This window comes from Microtus pennsylvanicus, chromosome 8 (assembly GCF_037038515.1).
Source record: "Microtus pennsylvanicus isolate mMicPen1 chromosome 8, mMicPen1.hap1, whole genome shotgun sequence".
Lineage (NCBI taxonomy): Eukaryota > Metazoa > Chordata > Mammalia > Rodentia > Cricetidae > Microtus > Microtus pennsylvanicus.
This window is the reverse complement of record NC_134586.1, coordinates 36774457-36794556: the sequence shown is the minus strand read 5'-3', so window position 1 is coordinate 36794556 and position 20100 is coordinate 36774457. Positions and strand designations below refer to the sequence as shown.

Below are 20100 nucleotides of genomic sequence, written 5' to 3'. Positions count from 1 at the left end.
TGCCTCTAGCAAGCAGAGCAGACCAGAGAAATTGTTGCTACCAAGAAAACATGCTTTACTCTTTCCCAAGTTTTCTCAGGCTTTCAGTGGATTAAGTTATCTATGTGGCCACCATTCTGTAGTAATAGGAGCGGTGGGGCTGCGTCCCCAGCACCCCGGCCGCCTGCTAGCTTATGCCCCGAAATAATTACATGGAAACTGTGTTCTTTTAAACACTGCTTGGCCCACTAGCTCTAGCCTCTTACAGGCTAATTCTCACTCATATTTTGCCTAATCCATTTCTAATAATCTGCATAGCACCACTAGGTGCACTTACCGGGAAATATTCAGCATGTCTGACCTGGTGGCTTGCTCCATCGTGTCTGCTTCAGAGAGCAGAGCTATCACATCTGCCCGGGGGAGGGGAGCATGGCGTCTCTGAGCTCACTTCCTCTTCCTCCCAGCATTCTGTTCTGTTTACTCCACCTACCTATGTTCTAACCTATCAGGGCAAGCAGTTTCTTTATTTAATCAACCAATAACCTTCTTCCATCATATATATATATATATATATATATATATATATATATATATATGTGTGTGTGTGTGTGTGTGTGTGTTATATATAATATATATATGTTATATATGATGAAAAATGTGTGTGTGAGTATTAGTGGCAGTGGTCATGAGTTTGAGATGGAGTTGGAATAGAATGTCAAAGGAGTTGAAGGGGGAAATGGAAGAGATGGAAATTATGTAAATATAGAACTTATGTACAAAATTGTAGGGATAAGTCCCGCCTCAAACTCACAGAGATCCGAAGATCCACCTGCCTCTGCTTCCCAAGTGCTGGTATCAAAGGCCTGAGCCACCACCGTCCGGCCAAGTCACTTTGTATCAGACCAAATCTGCTGCTGTGGCGGCTTTTGTTGCAAAACCACAGGTACTTGAGCTTCTGCTAATGCAGGCAGTGGGGTTCCGCTGCAAACTTAGCCAAGGCAGGCAGAATGGGCCTGTGTGGCCGAGTGTGTCTCGGACTCGGCACTGGGGCCTGAGTCACGAACTAAAAAACAGCACCCGGGAGGGTGCTGTGTTAGGTAGCGGGCTACCCGCTTGAGTTGGGGGCAAAATAGCCCGACGTTGGATGCCATTTGTAGTAATAGGAGCAGCGGGGCTGCGTCCCCAGCACCCCGGCTGCCCGGCTAGCTCAGTCGGTAGAGCATGAGACTCATAATCTCAGGGTCGTGGATTTGAGCCCCACATTGGGTGCCAAAATGTAACGGTGTAAACGAATGCAGACAGATTGTAAATATATATATATATATATATATATATATATATATATATATATATATAATCTTTAATAGACTTACAGAACCACCATTCCCGCAGAGACCAGAAAAGCAGAAGCGAGGGCTGGGAGCACGCTCGCCAAATTTATAGGCAAACGTTAGCCCAAGGCGAACATGCCCCCCAAGGGGCGGGACTTATCCCTACACAAAATTCTTAAAGTAATAAAGAATTTAAATTGTTTAAAAATGAATTAAAATGACTACTGAAATCCTTTGCAGTGGCATATACTTGTGTTGTTTTATAAGCTAGGAAAGCAGAAATTTTGTTGTAGACTTCCATTCTGTTTCATTAATTTGTCTGTTCTTCCCCTTCTAAGGTTTGGCACCTAGAGTTCCATATATTATAGTGGAGAGCCCCAATTAAATGTTCAAGGAATAAATAAATGCATGACCTCAATTTATGGTGCTGTCATGTCAGTCTGAGTGGGAACTGCACTGGGCTATATGTGGTCACCTTGGCCCAGGCTAGTTCAGGCTTGGCATTGATCAATACTTTTTTTTCTGAGCCCTTAATAGAATTTTTGCATAGGTGGTAGGTATCTGTCTGATACTTGTTTAGTAGAATGTGTTTATTAACTCTGAAATGCTAAAATGGAAGGAAACAATTGCAACCTTCTTCCTAATAATCTCTAAACATAAATATTTCTAAACATTACACATAGGCCCATCATTGTCTATTTATGCATAATGTTCTCAGTACTGGACCATTATTTGTTTTAACCATGGTTACCATCTGAAAATGTTTACCTTGACTCTTGGAGAATCTATGCATTAATTTATAAAACCACATAAATGACTTAGAGATATGGAGTTTAGTGTGGTGAAGCCAAAAGCATGCAATTTATGCATTTTATGCTGTCTGTGACAGTGCCTTTTCTGCATGTTCCATGTTTACTATTGCTCTGTACAGACTCCAATTTTCAATGCTCTAAGATGAATTAAGAACTCTCAATCTAGGTCGAGCTAAGTCATATTGTCACATCCTGTCTTGACTTTAGGTTCCAGCTACAGACTAAGCAAGGACACTGGGTGGACTTATTTTGCAGTTTGTTGTGAATATTGATTTCTGATCTGAGAAGACTGTTTCAATGGCAAGAAAACTTTCTTCAAAGCACTAGGTAGCTGCTGATCAGAAGTCCCTTGGCTCTCAGCATTTTTTTCCCTTTAGTTAAAAATGAATTGTTCTCTCATTCGATACGTCCTGGCAACAGTTTCTTCTCCCTTCATTACTCCCAATTACCAATCCTCACTCTCCCAAATCTATTCCACCTCCAATTTCTTACAGAAAAGAGCAGACCTCCAAGAAACAACCACCAAACACGACAAGATCCAATAAGGCCACACATACTGTGTATGGAGGTTGTACAGAAGGGGCTCTAATGGGCTGACAGAAATTGAGGAGCAAAGCATAGGGCCTGCAAGGCTCTGCACCAAATCCTCTGCATATTTTATGGCTGTTAGCTTGGTGTTCTTGTGGGACTCTTAATAGTGGGAGCAGGTATTTTTCTGACTCTTTTGCCTGCCTTTGAAACTTTTTTTCTCCTCTTAGGTTGCTCTCAGACATTTAAAAGACAATGTTACAGGTACAACCTGTGCTGTGCTTACAGATAAATACTTAGAAGACCCACTGCAGATGCCAAATTCCCTGCCCACATGGCATAATAGTTGACAGAGTCTGCGCATATCTGTCCTTTATATATTCATTAAAGATACAATTTTCCCACGTTTATTTTCCATGTGTGCTTGCCAAAACAACCTTAAGCTGTAGAAGACTGACTTTAATCATATAACAGTGGAACATTGTCATTAAAGGAGCAACTCAATAGCCAACCTTCTCACAGTGCACCACTTTCATGATCTTGAAACAGTTCTTAGCACAGACAGTTTCTTCATCTTTCCAATGGGCCTAAGAATAATACAAACACATACAGTTGTTTCAAAGACAAATTGAGGTGGTTATTATATACTAGGAACTAAATGAAGGCCAGCCAACTCTGTTTTTGCAATTGAAGCCTAACTTGAATTGAAGCTAATGAGTTGGAAACATAGTACTTCTTTTAAAAGTTATTATCTACATTTTTTGTACTAATGGGCAAAGACAAAAGAAAGTGTGGCTTGATTGGCATGGTTCTGTCTGCTCTGTGTTACATACAGGTGAACACATACCAACGTGCTGGTTAAGAAATATTTCAGCTAGGCTACTGATCATGCTTGTAGTGAATTTACATCTAGACAGAAGAATTAACATCCAAGGTCCTTGATTGGGCTCATTTACTCCTGCAATTAAAGAATTAAAAGGCAGAAAATATTTCAGTCACAGTAGACAGCAACAGGTAATAATCTTTATTAAAAGTGAAGAAACACACACACATACACAAAAAGAAGGGAGCAGGAAGGGGTGTTATACAGTGAAAAAGATGTTCCACAGAGTAGATGCAGGATTGTTTATTCCTGGAGGGATGTGAGCTTAAGTGTTTTTGAAAGTCTGGGACGGGTAACTCTCCCCTAATTTTGATTTGGTCAGATTAGACAAAGATAGAGAAACTGACTGGCCTTGAACATGACTACAATCTGGAGTGAACAATAGAAAGGAATGCCCTGCCAATGGAGGAAAAGCCAGCCTACCAGGCCTTTGTCTCTCATCAAGAGGGTGAAGAAGAAATCAGAAGTTTTCCCTCATTCTACTGACCTGTGTCTTTTGTTCTCTGTCCATATAAGCCGCCTGGGACAGATGTGTCCAGGCTCCTAGTCCCTCACATATATGCTCTATTTCTTCTTCCTTCTTTTCTTCCTTTTTAAGCAAGGAATATTTTCTTTCTACTTCCCCTTTGATCTTTCATTATTATTAATTATTCTTAATTCCTTGTATTTCTTTGTTCAATCTTGAGGTAATAAATTAGTCAATCTCTCTCTTTCCCCACCTACCCAAGCCCTGTTCATGCCTCCCTCCCTTCCTCTTGCCCCCTTGGCACTGGTCTATAAAGAGCTCATTTGTTCACTGTCCACTTCAGTTATAGAGTTGACACAAAGAATGTGTGCATCTTAAATACAAAATGACCTCATCCCTGAGCCGAGGCATAGGAGCAGAATAGTTTCTTTTAAAATTCTTTGAGGCCACAGCAAGAATAATGTATCCATGGATGCCACGACTCTTTTTATTTGGTGTTCCAATTGTTTCCTTGGTGATTATTGCTAGCTATTGCCATGTTCTGGATATGAAAATATAAAAATAAATTAAATTATTACTGTATAAATGGTCCTGTCAAAAAAGCACGTATTATAGCTAGTTCATTTAAAGCCTCTATATTAAGAGAAGATGTCAATCTAAAAGTGTACAGTACAGTATTCTCGTGCTGCTCCTAGTATAGTCAATGAAATACATTACTAAGTGCATGAAGTTACATCAGAGATCACAATCAGATGCTACTGTTTGACTGGATGTGTGTTTTTTCTGATCATCAAGATCATCCATAGCTGTTCAAAAATACTTATCTGAGGTTCTAAAATACATTCAGAAGATAATTTTGCTTTCACTAAAAAGTTTAGTATTTTTCAATGCATCATAATGGAGGCTAGAATTAGAATAATTTTAACTTCATAAAGGTATAAAATCAGTTATTCTGTTCTGGTGTCATTTCATGAGCAAGGTCTCATAATTTGTCTCATAATTCAGTTCTTGTTCATTCTCAGCTTTAAATAAACTCTATCAGCAAAAGTAAGTGATTGAGAATCACCGAATGCTAAATGTTCTTGGTTTACTTCCAGACATTCATCACTTCCCTAAGATAGCCTCATGCTGTGAAGTTAATAAGCAAGTGACTTGGTACTTTTCAAATCCATAAAGTTATCAGCATGTTGATTTTTTATGTCTAAAGAATTGTACCCAACACTTTGTGCTCCTGAAAAAGGAAGGGGAAATAACTGTTTCCCACCAATTATGTCACATTTTACAGGATTCAGGTATGTCCAACGTGGGGCCTGTAGGCTACATGTGTCCCAGGATAATTGTGAGACCAACACATCTGTACCTGATAACAAGTAGATATTTTAACTAAACCTCATATTATTAAGGCCAAAATTTAACTCTAGAAATAGGTTTTTCCACACAAGTAATAAATATGTTCCCATTAAATGGCAAAAGTCTTATAATATTTTGCACTCACAAATGTTCGAGCATTAAGAAAACAAGTCTGCTTGATTCTCAAGGGTTAGCCTTGTTTGATAAGGTGACATCAATATTCCTTTCATCATTCTGAGATGTGATGCATGAGTTAGACATTCAGTGTCTGAAGGAACCAAGATTCCACATGCTGGTATACTACTAGACTGTGTTCTGTTGTCTCCTGAGGAGACATAGGGGACTGTGGTTCACTTTGCTAGTTATTTAAAGTGAATTAATATAGCTCTTGTGAAATAAAAAGGAGACTCTCAAGAGCATTTGTTCATCTCTACCCCTGTCTCCCCAATTCCTTAGTCACTGTTTTGCTAATACACTCAGTTTACTTCAGTGTCTGATAAAAATCACCAACAATCTATACCGGAGCAGTGTACCCCCTTATTAGTCTGAAATAAAGTCACATGATGAAATAACTTAGAAGTTATCTGGGATTAGATCTGTGAAATAGAAAGGTTTTTTTTTTCTTATCAAGGAAAAAGTTGTATTCTCTTGTTCTGAATCTCCCAGAATACAGAAAGTCTGAGAAAAGAAGTTGATCTTGAACAAAAATTGAAAGAGGAGCTGAATCACTGCTCTGATCTTACCAAAGACAAAATCTATAAAATATTAAGAACTTTCAGCTTGGATCTGACTCCGTTTTGAACTGCTAGGCTGGTGAAGCCTTTCTTGAGATTCTATGAGACTTTTCTATGCCTAAATTGCTGCCTCTGCAGATATGTTTATGAGTAATTTTTGAAATGCCGCTACTCTTATGACAGAAGAAGAAAAGGTTATTTGTGCAACTCAATACTGGAACAAATAAAGAAGTTTGTAAAGTCAGGGCAAGTAAAACACAGCCTGGAGTAAATGTTATTTGTGGCTTGTGCTTTATCTCTCCACGCCCTTTTGTGCCTGGATGTCTCCCTCCTCTTTCTGGTGGTGGATATGGCTGCCCGGTTGCATGGTTGCACAAGACCTTATTTCTCTGTGAAAGACCGCCTTTCCTCAGGCCCTTGAAGTTCCTTTATTCCACGACACAGAGTTCAGGAATGACTATGTTCCTAATATGTCCAGCCCCTTCCTCCAGCAGACACTCAACGAAAAAATAAATAAATAAAAAGCCCAGGTTATGGAGAACTCTGAAATTATCTTATGCTCTCAACTCTGCAGGTATAGAGACAGTAAACTCGGAAGAAAATGGTCTGAAGTTTACCCACTTGGCTCCGCTCAGTCATATTTTCCTGAGCTGCTTCCTTGTACAGGTCTCTGATAGTTTACACATGCATCCTCAATCTTGGTCTTCCAGTAGATAGAGCTGAGGCGAGCAGCTTCCTTCCTGCTGATTTAACACAGCCTGGCTTTCAGTTCCCAGTCACCAAATAACAGGTACAAAGACATTGAAGAACGTCTAGCTGTTTCATATCTTTGCTACTTCAATGACATTTTGCTGTGTAATAATAAAAGCGGGACCCAGTGACTTTGGGGTTTAATGAATGCACACATGAAATTCATTTTCTACAGATGCTTTGTAAATTCTCCCTCAAAGTATACCTATCACCACCAAAGACTTAATCTTTGGTGTAGATGCCACCTCCCTCAAAGTACACCTATACCCACCAAAGACTAAATTTTTGGTGTAGATGCTACATTTTCCTAATTAATAGGTTCTAACCTGCAAACAAATCTATTTGCTTTGTTGTTTAAACATGGCTCCTTTTGCAATGTGTTTTGAAGAACTAATGATTTCATGTATGTTTAGAATTACTCTCTAAAAGAGAGAGCTCAATATGAAGAATGAACTAGTACCATTAAAGTATGATTTATTCCAATTCAACTATAAATCACTCACCACTGTCAAAACTTGGCATAGATCATTCTCGATTGTATATATATATATATATATATATATATATATGCCAGTATCTTAAATATGTACATATATAAGGCATCAACATTCACAAGTATATACATATATAACGCATCTTTATCTGTTCATTGTCATGAAATTTGTTTGTCTTTTGCAATTACTTCCTTTAATGTAGGAACATACTGATTCTAACCTTAAACTTTCTTCACTCGGGGACAAGGAGATCTGCTTTTATTTTTATCAGAAAGAGTCCAATGTTCTTCTTCCTCTTGATCTTGCAATACTTTATGCCTTTGTACATCTGAAGATGTGGATTGAGATTTTATTTCAAAAGACTAAAATCTTGGAAATGTACCAAATGATTACTGGCAAATGTTTGAATCAAAACATAACCCAATACTTTTAGAAAATTCCACCATTTTCATACCCAGTTTCTTATGAACAATCCCTCTCTGATATCTCTATTTCAATTTCAAAATAATGTTGCTATATGTAGGTAGAGAATAACTTCTGCATCCTTGATTGCTATATATATAGTTAATACTGAAGAACGTAATGTAAATATAAATCAAGCTTACAATCTAAATAAAGCTGACATCACTAGCCACACACATATATACATATATAATTTACAGGGAATATAGATATAACTTATAAGGAATCCTATATTTTGTCTTTACATTGATTATGTTTTAAATAATAAAACATTTTAGCTTTTTTATTAAACATTTATTTTCTACCATCATTTATCTCTCATATTTTAAAATTACATTCATCTATTTATTGGGAGGCAGGGGCTGTCCTTGCTAAGGCATATACATACATAGAAGTCAAAGGATAACTTCCAGGGATCAGTGCTCTTCTTCCCCATGTGAGTCTGTGGGATTGAACTCAGGCTGCCAGTCTCAGGAAAGAGCACCTTTACCCACTCACCATCTGCCTGGCCTGTATTTCCTCTATGACCTCAGAATTCCTGAAGAGGCACACATATAACAGTATTTTCATGTAAAACTTTAGTTTGTATTTTCTATCTCCTGATCATGTTGCTCTTCTTGAATATATGAGAGGTAAGTGGATATATGTGTGTGAGAGAAGGGTGTGCAAGGCAAGAATTTGACTCACTTTCCCCTGCTACTGTTTACTACCCTGCTGTTGATGCTCACTTCTTTGATTTCAGCTGTATTTTCACATAGAAAATTAATGGATGAATAAAATGACTTTAGAAGACCTATCTGTTTGCCTCTTTTCAGTTTGAGGCCTTCTTTTTCCTATTGACCTGCTGTTTCAATTTCTACACAATGTTCATAAAACTTATGTAGTTTTGTGGTATATGACAATGTGGAGGAAGACAAGAGCTCAGTCATTTTGCCATTTTAGGTGTGTTAAAATAACATTGTTCATTTATTTCTTCCTAACCTCTGTTGCTATAGGAAGTCTTGGATATTTTTGGAAAAATATACATTTTCCATCTATCACTGAAACCCAACTGTGTTGTATGATGCTTTGTTTGCCATGGGGATTAGACATATGCATATTGTCTAATTGTCATAGAAATAAAAGTCGATATGTTTTATTGTCTAGCTATTTGTTTTCCACACCCCTTTCTGCATAATAATAAAATTAGCACCAAAGTACAAACTAATATCTAATCTATGACTTTGTAAAATTATTTAAATTATCAAAGACAACTATATTGCCCCACTCTCTTACAGATTCTGTCTGGGCAGAAGACTTGGGAAAGGAAGTTTGCCCTATTTTCTCTAGTTTCTTCCTTACTAACCTTCAGAGTGATGTCTGTGCACATCTTCCATCCAGGATTTATAAGCTCTGATGGTCTTTAGGGGTTGCAGTAACATCTTTATCTTGGTGTAATCAGAGCCAGAGATTACACTCTGACTTTCTCAGTATTACTCAGGCTCTTACTTATGTTTTAAACCATATGGGATGCCTATTTAATTTGCATCCTTTCGAATAGAACATCTAAGGTAGTTCCTTCTTGTCAACATCTTAACCAAAATCTTATCCAAATAATGATTTGCTCTGGGTACACCTGGGCTATTGTACCCAGTGTTGACCCAGGAAACTCAGCTTTTCTTCTGATATCCACTCAAGGACCTACTTTCACCATGTGTGGGAAGCAGGCTGTGAGGCATATTTCTGCTAGCTTATCAGTGTGCTTCCAGCCAAGAACCTCTTCCTTCTAGGGGTTTTGGAATGTGCTGTCAATGTGCTTTTCGAGCTGGAACACGTCTATATTATCTTTTGATGTGCTTTTCTTCCCTGGCTTTCTCTCTGTCTCACTCTAGTGGGTAGCAAAAGTCATGCTGACTGTGTTCTGTGTGAGTAGATCCCCTGGAGAAAACCAGTGATTTTGGTGTTCACATTAATGGTGCCCCCTGGGGTTGTGAATGTAGGGAGTCCTTGATCTGTTCTGCATGGTAAGGCCATTTCATGACGAAACTAAGTAGATCAGGGCTGTGCAGAAAGGGACAATTCAACACATTTCTTGTAAGGATAACAACCTGGTATTCAAGGCCTTTGTCCTGGTAAATATTCTGAGTGTGAGTAACTCCATATCTTCCTTTTGCTTTTCTTTAGTGAATTTCCTCGGGCAAACAAATGCCTAACAAAAAGGATGAAAAGATGAAAGCGGGTGTGAAATACTTAAGAGAAAAATGTCATTTTTCTTCACCGTTTAAATTCTTGTTTCTAATCTTTTCCTTTTTACTTATAGAGGCAAATTTTTACTTCAGATAAACATGGGAGATTTCCAGTTAATATCAGCTCATGTTTCTACATGTGAAAAGCAGCAGCAGGAAACTTTGCAATATGATTTGTTTATAGCTCCCCATGTTTTAACTTGGTTATTCATAACAGGATTCATCTGCGTTTCAGTCGCACACAGAGGGAATCTGAGGCACAGAGGTGCTTGGAAATTGTCCCAGGATATGAACAAGGCTGAAACCTAACTATGAGGCAGTATGAAGCAATTCAGCTTTCTCTGGATCGTTATTGTATTAATTTGTTTTGCTTTGTTTGCTGTATTTTTCAAGAGAAGATTTCCTGTAGCCCAGGCTGGCTTTGAATTCACTATGAATCCAAGGATAGCTCTGAAATCCTGATCCTCTTGCTTCTACAGTGACTGGCTGCTATTCTTCCTTCTAACAAACCTTGGACTATCAAAAATTAAAAAAAAAATGTATTTTAAGACATTTAAAAAAGTATTTCTTTGCTTGTTAAGTAGTGATGTGTGGAATAAATTTCACACTGCCCTGCGGTTTAACATCAGTAGACTTTTGGTAAATTCCTTTCCCATGGGCATTGCTGGACTAGATTTATGGTTTAATGAGTAAGTTGCATAATGTGTTTTATAAGATGACTTTCTGGGGTATTAGGGTGGAGTATATTTTATTGCATATTATTTATTTCGTTGCACACAAAGAGAGAGAGAGAGACCCAGAGAGACCCAGGCATGCATGTGGAGGTCATAAAACAACTCCTAGAATTCATCTCTCTCCTTCCACTTCGTAACTCACAAGCACAGAACTCCACCTGTGGGCCATAACAGTAGGCCTTTGCCCACTAAGCCATCTTGCTACTTTATAACATGTCTTCAGCTTCCCACTACAGGCTGCTGATGGAGTTTCACAATGATCATGGTGTTGGCTTTTCACTGCACTTTAAATTTAACCAATATCTTAGTATTTTCTAGGGGGAAAATGTGATGTGCTTTTTAGAAATAAATAGATTAGACTTATGCATGCTATTGTACATAGTCAAGGTCATTTAATATTCAATTTTCCTTGGAGTTTTGTTCTCCTCTCAGTAGCACATACTCTGTGTGACCACTTGACCTTACACATCAAGGCTCATATTTTATTATGTCTTATCAAGGACAATCTTATGAGAGAGAAATTCATTTTCTACTGTAACTGTGATTTACTGTGTCCAACAGTTCTCAAATTTTAATCCTATTTCATTTTAATTTTTGTGTCAATATTTTTTTTCTGAAATGAACTCCACAATGTATTCGTAGCTTTGGTTTTTCTGAATTGGAAATTTGTCATTAATTTCAGTTTGATTTTTGATTCCATTTACTTGTCACCAGGTAAATGATTGAAGAGTGAGCTAGAATATCATACAATGTTCTAAAAGCATAATCTTTGTGTTCAAACAAAAAGATAAATTTCAGATACTATGGAAAATTATTCTGCATGGATTTTCTAAGGCTTGGGAGCTGTTGAAGTATGTTATCTATAGGAATAGAGAAATATTTATAACATCCTTGTGGAACAATTTTCAATGGAGGTACTACTTTTAGCTCGCAGAAGGACTTGCAAAAGTGGCCTGATATGAAAGCAGTGGTGATCCCTACAAACAAGTAGACCTGAAGGCAAAAGTCACTTACTTGACAAGTCTTTTCTCCTTGACCTCAAACACCTATCTCTAAGACTTAAGCCAAAGAGATAAACATGAATATACATAAATATCTATTACGAATTATATTTACTGTGCTTTTATTAATATAAAATGAATGGTAAAATAGTAATTGTATGCCAAGCAGAATACATAAATTTGTGCAAATTAAGCTATGAGATCCTTAAATATTTGAAGCTTAAGGACATGAAGTAGAGTGAGAAAAGAAACACAAAACTAAAACATAAATGTTTCATAATAATATATAAAACTGTAAAAATTAGAACTACATGGAGTCATCTTTTAAAAGTAAATAGGGGCTGAAGATGTGGCTCAGCAGCTAAGAATGTATGCTATTCCTGCAGAGGTCAGGAGTTTGGTCCCAGGCACCTAAGTTGGGCAATTTATAACTGTCTGTAACTCCAGCATCATGGACTCTGGGACCCTCTTTTAGCCTCCAGAGGCACTATACTCAAATGCACATGCACATGTATACACACACACACACACACACACACACACACACACACACCTATACCTACATACATACCTCTAAAGTTAAAATAATTCTCAAAAAATATTAATCAATTCTTTATGCAAATAAGTAAAAAGATAAAATTCCACCCTGATATAAAATTTGATTTACTCGAAATAAGATTTTGAAACAGAAGATTTCTTTCTATCAATAAGAAGTGCACAAGGCACTTAATAATAGACAGGTTGATAAGTCAATCAAAATATGCTTGATTCTTGGTTAACACTAGCTAAAGATGGTAGAAAACAAAGGGACTGTATACCATGGGAGGACCTTACATTACATTTTTGTTCCCCAATCAGAATGATGCATGTTTGACTTTCTGTATGATTTCTGAGATGCTCCCATCTATATATCCAATCACGTGATAATTTCTGTCCCAAAGGAATGCTATGTGTCAATAATGTACATCTCGTGGAGACTGGAAAAAATACCAGTGTGTGCAGTGTGTGTGTATATATATATGTGTGTGTGTGTGTGTGTGTGTGTGTGTGTGTGCACTACATGCACACAGGCTCTCTGAGGTTGTCAGAGAAGGGGTTGCATTCCCTGAAACTCCAGTTATAGGCTGTTTGTAGGTGTTATGTGCATTCTGGGAATTGAACCAGTTTCATCTCAAAGAGAAGTTAGCATTCAAAACCACTGAGTCATCTCTCTAGTCCCCGGACTGAGAACATTCAAGTAGTAGTTCTGTAGACTAATGGATGGGTCAGTCATGAAGGCATGCAGTCACTAGATAATTTAAAGAATGCCTTTTCCTGTGCTTTGGCAGCACTTGTTAAACAGGAAAGTGCTTCTTAAAAATTTCACACTTCTTTGTATGTGGTGTGTGTGTGTATCTGTATGTTATGCATACACACTTGGAGCAGGGTAAGAACTTGCAGGTTGGAGGACAAACTTGGATCTCTGCTCACGTCTTCCACCTCCTCTGCCATTGGAATGTGTGATTTGCTGATGAATACACCAGGCTAGTTGTCCTGAAAGCTTTCAAAGAGTCCTCTCTGCTGTCCCCATATTACTATTGGGAATTTGGAATGACAGACACTTGCCACCATGTGTGACCCTGTAAGTTCTGGAAAAAAGGTCTCAAGTTCTGATGCCCGTGTGGCAATGGCTTTGCCCACTGAGGTATCTACCCAATTCCAAAGCCAGCATTCAAAAAAGAAATTATAAAATTATATTTTACCTTTATTGAATAAAGTAAATTTGAGTGTTCAATTAAGTTTTTATATGTATGCAAGAAATGAGATGATTTGACTCATGTAGGCTTCAAGCACAATATTAGTGCTTTTATTGTCTTGCATTTTTGTTTACTATTATTTTAAGATATTTGCTGCTTTATTCTTAATACTGCTTTCCCTGATATACCATAGTACACTAGAAATTATTTCTTCTGCCCAGCAATTCTTAATGCAAGTCCTGTCCGAAAGTTTATGCTGTAAAGTTTTGACTGCGTTTTCTAGATCCCCTCTCACCACTCATTATCCTTCCTTATTCCCTCTATAACACTGTCTGGGACTGATGGTCCAACCTTAGCCAGCTTGTTTGTTGCCCTCTTGCAAGACCTGAAAGTGCCCCACCCCCACTTTCTGGTAGAAGAATGAAACTCAGGACTTGTTCCACCTATTGTGACAGAAATCTACCTTCTGTGACTTCTCACCTAGGCCTTTCATAGTTAGCCTCATTTTTCATCATAGGTTCTACTGCTGGGCTCACACTCTGCTCTTTAGTTACTTAGCTAGCACTGAGATTATTACCCTAGGGACTGGATACAGCAATCCTTCCACCCTTCATTCTCATAGGAATGACGAGGACAAAAAAGGAAGAGATGTGGGAAAAGGGAAAAATGGAGCTTGATTAACTTCTCTTTCCACAGATTGTTATATCTGTACCATTTTTTTTATTGAATTTTGCTTTGGTCATGCTTAATTGATTATAGTGTATACAGGAAAAGACAGTAAACATAGGATTTGATGTCAGTGGCTTTGGACATCTACTGGAGACCTTAAAAAATGTCTTTCAGAACTTAAGAGAGCTATTATATTTTTAGACACTCAAGGACTTAGGTGTCCTGTAGTAGAAGCCTCTGTGTGTGTGTATGTGTGTGTGTGTGTGTGAGTGTGTGTGTGTGAGTGTGTGTGATCTTATACTGAATGCATGCTTTTGTGATGATTCTGCCATTTTATTTTGTCTTCATCTTTCAACTAAATAGTTATCGAGCAGTTTTAGTTTCAAGATATCTTTATTTATGAATATATAACTAATATAAACATTTTCCTTAAAATAGTCAAGGTTATAATAGTTCAATAACACTTTTATTATGTCATTTCATAGCAACTTTTTAGCACTTGTGATTTCCAACTTAGGATTTTGCAAAACCCTGGCTGTGGAACTCATAAGTCTCATATGTTATAGTATTAGAAACTCATGTGTGAGAGTTATGACCTACAACCGTATAATACAGGACTGAACATATTTCATGAGAGAACAGAAAAGTGTTGTAATAGGAGCAGCGGGGCTGTGTCCCGCCATCCAGCCGCCCGCATGGCTAGCTTTATACCCGAAATAATTACACGGAACTGTATTCTTTTAAACACTGCTTGACCTATTATATCTAGTTTCTTATTGGCTAGCTCTTACATATCGATCTAACCCATTTCTAGTAATCTGTGTAGCTCCACGAGCTGGCTTACCAGGAAAGATCTTAACCTGCATCTGTCTGGAGTGGAAGAATCATGGTGACTCTTTGACTCAGCTTCTTTCTCCCAGCATTCTGTTCTGTTTACTCCGCCTACCTAAGGGTTGGCCTATCAAATGGGTCTAGGCAGTTTCTTTATTAATAAGAAATCACTCCCACATCAGAAAAGCAGATTTTCTTTTTTTAAGTTTTAAAATATATTTTGAAAATTTCATAATAAAAATTTCATGAATGTATTTTTGACCATATTTATTCTGTTTTTCTACTTTCTCCAAGATTATCTTCACCTCCCATACATGGCTGTTTTTTTTTTAAATTTAATTTTCTTTCATTTTAATTTACCAATAAAGATTCAGGAGCCAGAAACTGGAGAGAAAATCTACTAACTCAGAAAGGCAGAGATAGCAGCTGGTTGCTCCTTCATCATCATTCCAGAAAAAGAACCCAAACAGAAACTCCTCCCACCTGATGTCCCTTTCATCTTCTTCCTGTGCTTCTCTCTCTCTTCCTGATTTCTTCCATGTCTCTATGGCTTCTTCCTGTCAACTGATTGCTTGCTCAATCTCTCCACCTATGATACCTATGATTGAATTTATTTAATACTGTTTGCAATATTCCATCAGAAAAATCTTGGATTAAGGTTGTGTAGCTACAGGTGAGTTATACAACAGTTAGAAGCCTATTCTTCCAGGAAACAATTCAATCTTTGGGTTCCCAGTTTGGTGAGGCTAAATATTCCACAACACATGATATTTTAAATTTATTTGAAAGTTACTTATTTCTTTTTCATTTATCTATTTTTTCTGACCAATGAGATTCTTTCTTTTCTCTTTATAATGTGTTTGATTCATCCATGCTAAAAAATTTTACACTAATTATGCCACATAAAGTCAGAATGTACCAAAATCTATAAGTATTACAATGTTACTTGAAGTATTTGAAACATAATTATCTATTATATATTAAATATTCCTTATACTCTATAAAATAATGCCACTAAAGATAAGAGTCATCACTGTGAGAAATAACCTGTCCATACCATTCATGTTTATGAACACATGGGATACAAATAGAAAAGGGGAATTTGTTCTAGAAGAAATTATCATGACAGTTTTTGTCATGGAAAAGGAAATCCTCATTTTACGGGGAAATGCCCGTGGGTGTTTACGTTTTCCAGGTCTGAGAAAAGACCTGGTGCTCTGTGAAGACATGGAGAAGAAACATTCAGTCCTTACTTCTAAAAGCTCGTGTTCATGCTAGCATAGGATCCCCTCTTAAGTTAATAAAAGAGCACGCATGAGAATGATCTAATAATGTGGAATATGAAAAGTCTCTTAAAGATTTGACTTTCCTAATGAAAAAGATTTACTTTTATGACATGTATGCATGCATATTTGTGCTGGGATAGTTATGCTACAGTTTAAAAACACAAAGAAATCAGTAGAGAAAAGTGTGCAGCAGAGTGGGCACCTTCACTCAGCGTTCATAGTGGAGTGCATTCCACTAACAAATAGTCCTCAGAAGATCCTAGTGAGAAGTCAGACCCTTAAAACTAATCAACACTTGGTTGACAATTGTACTTCTGGAAAAACATATATATTTTCTTTTCTTTTCATGAGAAAATAAAATTAAGCAGAGACTTCTCTGTACATCTTATAATTTGGAGGGGTTGCAAATCTATGGTCTCTCTCCTGGCTCAGATTCTACTTATGTCTATCATAAACCTTGTTCCTCATTAGCTGTCTCAGTTGGTTCTGCAGAAACAGAAAGAAGAGCCTGCCACCTTTTGAATCAAACTTCCTTCTGTTCTTTCTCTACTGTATTACTCAGCAAAATCTTGTTTTGCGAAAGCACTTTGAATGTGGTTTGGTTTTATTGCAACTGTCATACACTAACTAATGTATGTGCTAGAAGCCACGGTGTGATGATATTAAAACTACTTACAATGGAAGATCCAACAAAAATCATGATACAATATTTTATATATTATTTAAAAGTTTCTCATGCAGCAAAAATATTTAAACAGAAGAATAAGGAAATATTGGAATGAAAAATGGTTATTATATTTTTCTGATTGAAGTAAAGTGAATTACTTTCACAGATACTTCAGATTTTCACTCTTGTTACATAAAGAATATGGGAAACTTACTTCCAGTGCTGATTGGTGGAAACAAAAGAAAACTTTTGGCCAGGTATGGTGATACATGCCTAACTCAGACTGTAGTTGCTGAAGACTGGAAGCTGACTAGTTCAAAGCTAACCTGGATTCAGAGCAAGACTTTGTCTCAATAAAAATTAAAATTTCAAGTTATAATTTTAAATAGGTCTTTCCCAAAGATGTATTTCTGAAGCATGGTACTGAAGAACATCTACTTTCTGTTCTGAAACTCTTAACTTACTCCAAAATGTTTGTATTTCTCCTCAGAATTCACAGACCCTCTGGAGCTGTAATCAATTTGGTATGATGTTACAGTTAGAAATTTAGAGTTTTATGTTAGCAGATTTTATGGCTTATACCTTTAATCCCAGCACTCTAGGAACAGAGGCAAGTGAATCTCTGTGAGTTTGAGGCCAGCCTGGTATACAAGAGCTAGTTCCAGCCATTACGAGGAGAAATCCTTTCTTGAAAAACCAAAACCAAAACTAAAAACCAAAAAAAAAAAAAAAAGCTTTTATTTACTTTTATTTGTGTGTTTGTCTGTGTGTGTGAATGTTTGTCTGTGTGTGCACCATGTGTGTACAGTGCCCACAGAGGCCAGAATAGGAAGTTGTGACCCCTGGATCTGGAGTTACAGATAGTTATAAACAGCCACAACTATTATTCTCTGCAAGAGCACCAAGTGCTCTTTTTTTAAAAATTTTTTTTTAAATTTTATTTCCATACTCATATCAACTCCAGTACCCTCTCGCTTGCCTTCTCAAATCTTGCCACCTCCCTGCTTCCCATCCACTCCTCAGAGAGTGTAAGGCCTTACATGGGGGGAGTCAACCAGTCTGGAATAACAACTTGAGGCAGAACCAAGCCCTTTGCCCCATCCCCCATATCAAGACTGAGCAAGGTATTCCACCATAAGGAATGGGCTCCAAAAAGCCAGTTCATGTACCTGGTACAGGTTTTGGTATGACTGCCAAGGGTCCTCCCACAACAGATCAAGCCACATAACTGTCAACCACATTAAGAGGGTTTAGTTCAGTCCCACGCAGATTCTCCAGCTGTCATTCCATAGTCCTTGAGCTCCCACTAGCCTGGTTCAGCTGTCTTTATGGTTTTCCCCATTATGATCTTGATCCCTACCCCTTGTACATATGATCCCTCCTTCCTTTCTTTAACTGAACTCTCAGAAAATGGAATTGATCTACCCCAATCCCCAGCTATAATACTCTTGGGCATCTACCCAAAGGATGCTCAATCATACCACAAGGGCATTGCTCAATTATGTTCATAGAAACTTTTTTGTAATAGCCAGAACCTGAAAACAACCTAGATATCCCTCAACTGAAGAACGGATTAAGAAAATGTGATACATTTACACAATGGAGTATTACTCAGATGTTAAAAACAATGACACCAGAAAATTTGCAGGCAAATGGATGGAATGAGAAAGAATTATTATCAGTGAGCTAACTCAGTAACCCAGACCCAGAAAGACAAACATGGTTCATATTCACTTATAAGTGGATAGTAGCTGTAATGTAAAGAATAACCATTCCATAATACACACACACACACACACACACACACACACACACACACACACACAAAGAGGAAAGAGGCTAGGTAACAAGTAGGGTTCAAGGGGGGATACTTTGCTCTCCCTGGCAAGAGGAAATAAAATATATTTTGTGGATAGACTGGGGGTGGGGATGATGGAAATATGAAACCATGATATTCTGTTATACTCATAGAATTGTCCTAGCCTAGCTGTAATCAGTGAGGATTTGTCTAGCACTTGATGCAAACAGATGAAGAGACCACAGCCACACGTTAGGTGGGGATTAGGAAATCCTGCTGAAGAGAGGGAAGAAGGATTGTAGGAGCCAGAGAAGTCAATGACATTACAGAAAAACCCATGAAGATCCTCCTGCCTCTGCCTCCCAAGTGATGGGATTAAAGGTACACACCACCACCACCACCGAGCTTGAATAATATTTGAAAAGGGACCATTGAATATGTATAAGACTATATGAATTAAGGAAAGGAGGACAGAGGGAGAAAAGTGATAAGCCCAAAAAGATTACACCCAGCAAAATGGTTGTCAGGCATGGAAGCATGTCATCGTAATGCATATTGCTGTAGTTTCAAGTAATTTGAAGAAACAGTCTTAAATTAAAAAGAGATTTACTTGTGAAAATATGAGTTTAGGTAATAACTGATAATGGCACATTAACAGAGAGGTAAAAAAAAATGGGTTGTCACACTTCAGAACAGGAAATAGCATCATGGTGACAAAACTTAATGTAGAACAAGAACAAAGGTAAAAGGGGGACTGGACCACTGAGATAGTTCAGTAGCTGAATGTGGCTGCCACCAAGCCTGACCATCTGAGTTTGATTCCACAGCCCTACAATATGGATAAGATAGCAGACATCTTCCTGTAAATTGTCCTCTGCATGTGGTGGCATGAATTCACCCATCCACCCAACATGCACCCATAATAAATTAAAAAAATATATACAGTGAAAATTTTAAGTAAGGAAAAACCAACAAAATGAAAATAGAGATAAATAAAATCTCCATATAGTTTGTCAATAAAATAAACAGTTTCAGACAGATTGTCAAAAATATAGAGTAGCAGGTAAGTGGGCATGTATGATAGAGACGAGTTAATTAAACAGGACTGTAGAAGAATGAGGAGGTAATGAACAATGAGAGATGTCAATATGCATTCAACAACCACAAGTAATAAAATGGAAACTGAAATGTATTCTAAAGTATTATTCATAAGCATATCCCAGAAATAGGAAATGAAATGTTCAAAGCATATCATGCCTCAAGGAAAATAAAGTAAATATGGTTAAAACTGAAACACTTCCCTGTAAATGTGTGAATTTTAAAGATAAAAATATAATTGTTTGGATATCTGAGCAAAGAAATCA

General features: G+C 37.4%; 1 non-coding gene across 1 annotated transcript; it reads left to right on the top strand.

The window, feature by feature from the left end:
* The first annotated feature begins 1175 nt into the window (after positions 1–1175).
* Positions 1176–1248, top strand: Trnam-cau (transfer RNA methionine (anticodon CAU)). The gene has a single exon. It is a non-coding gene; the product is annotated as a tRNA-Met (tRNA).
* Positions 1249–20100: the final 18852 nt, after the last annotated feature.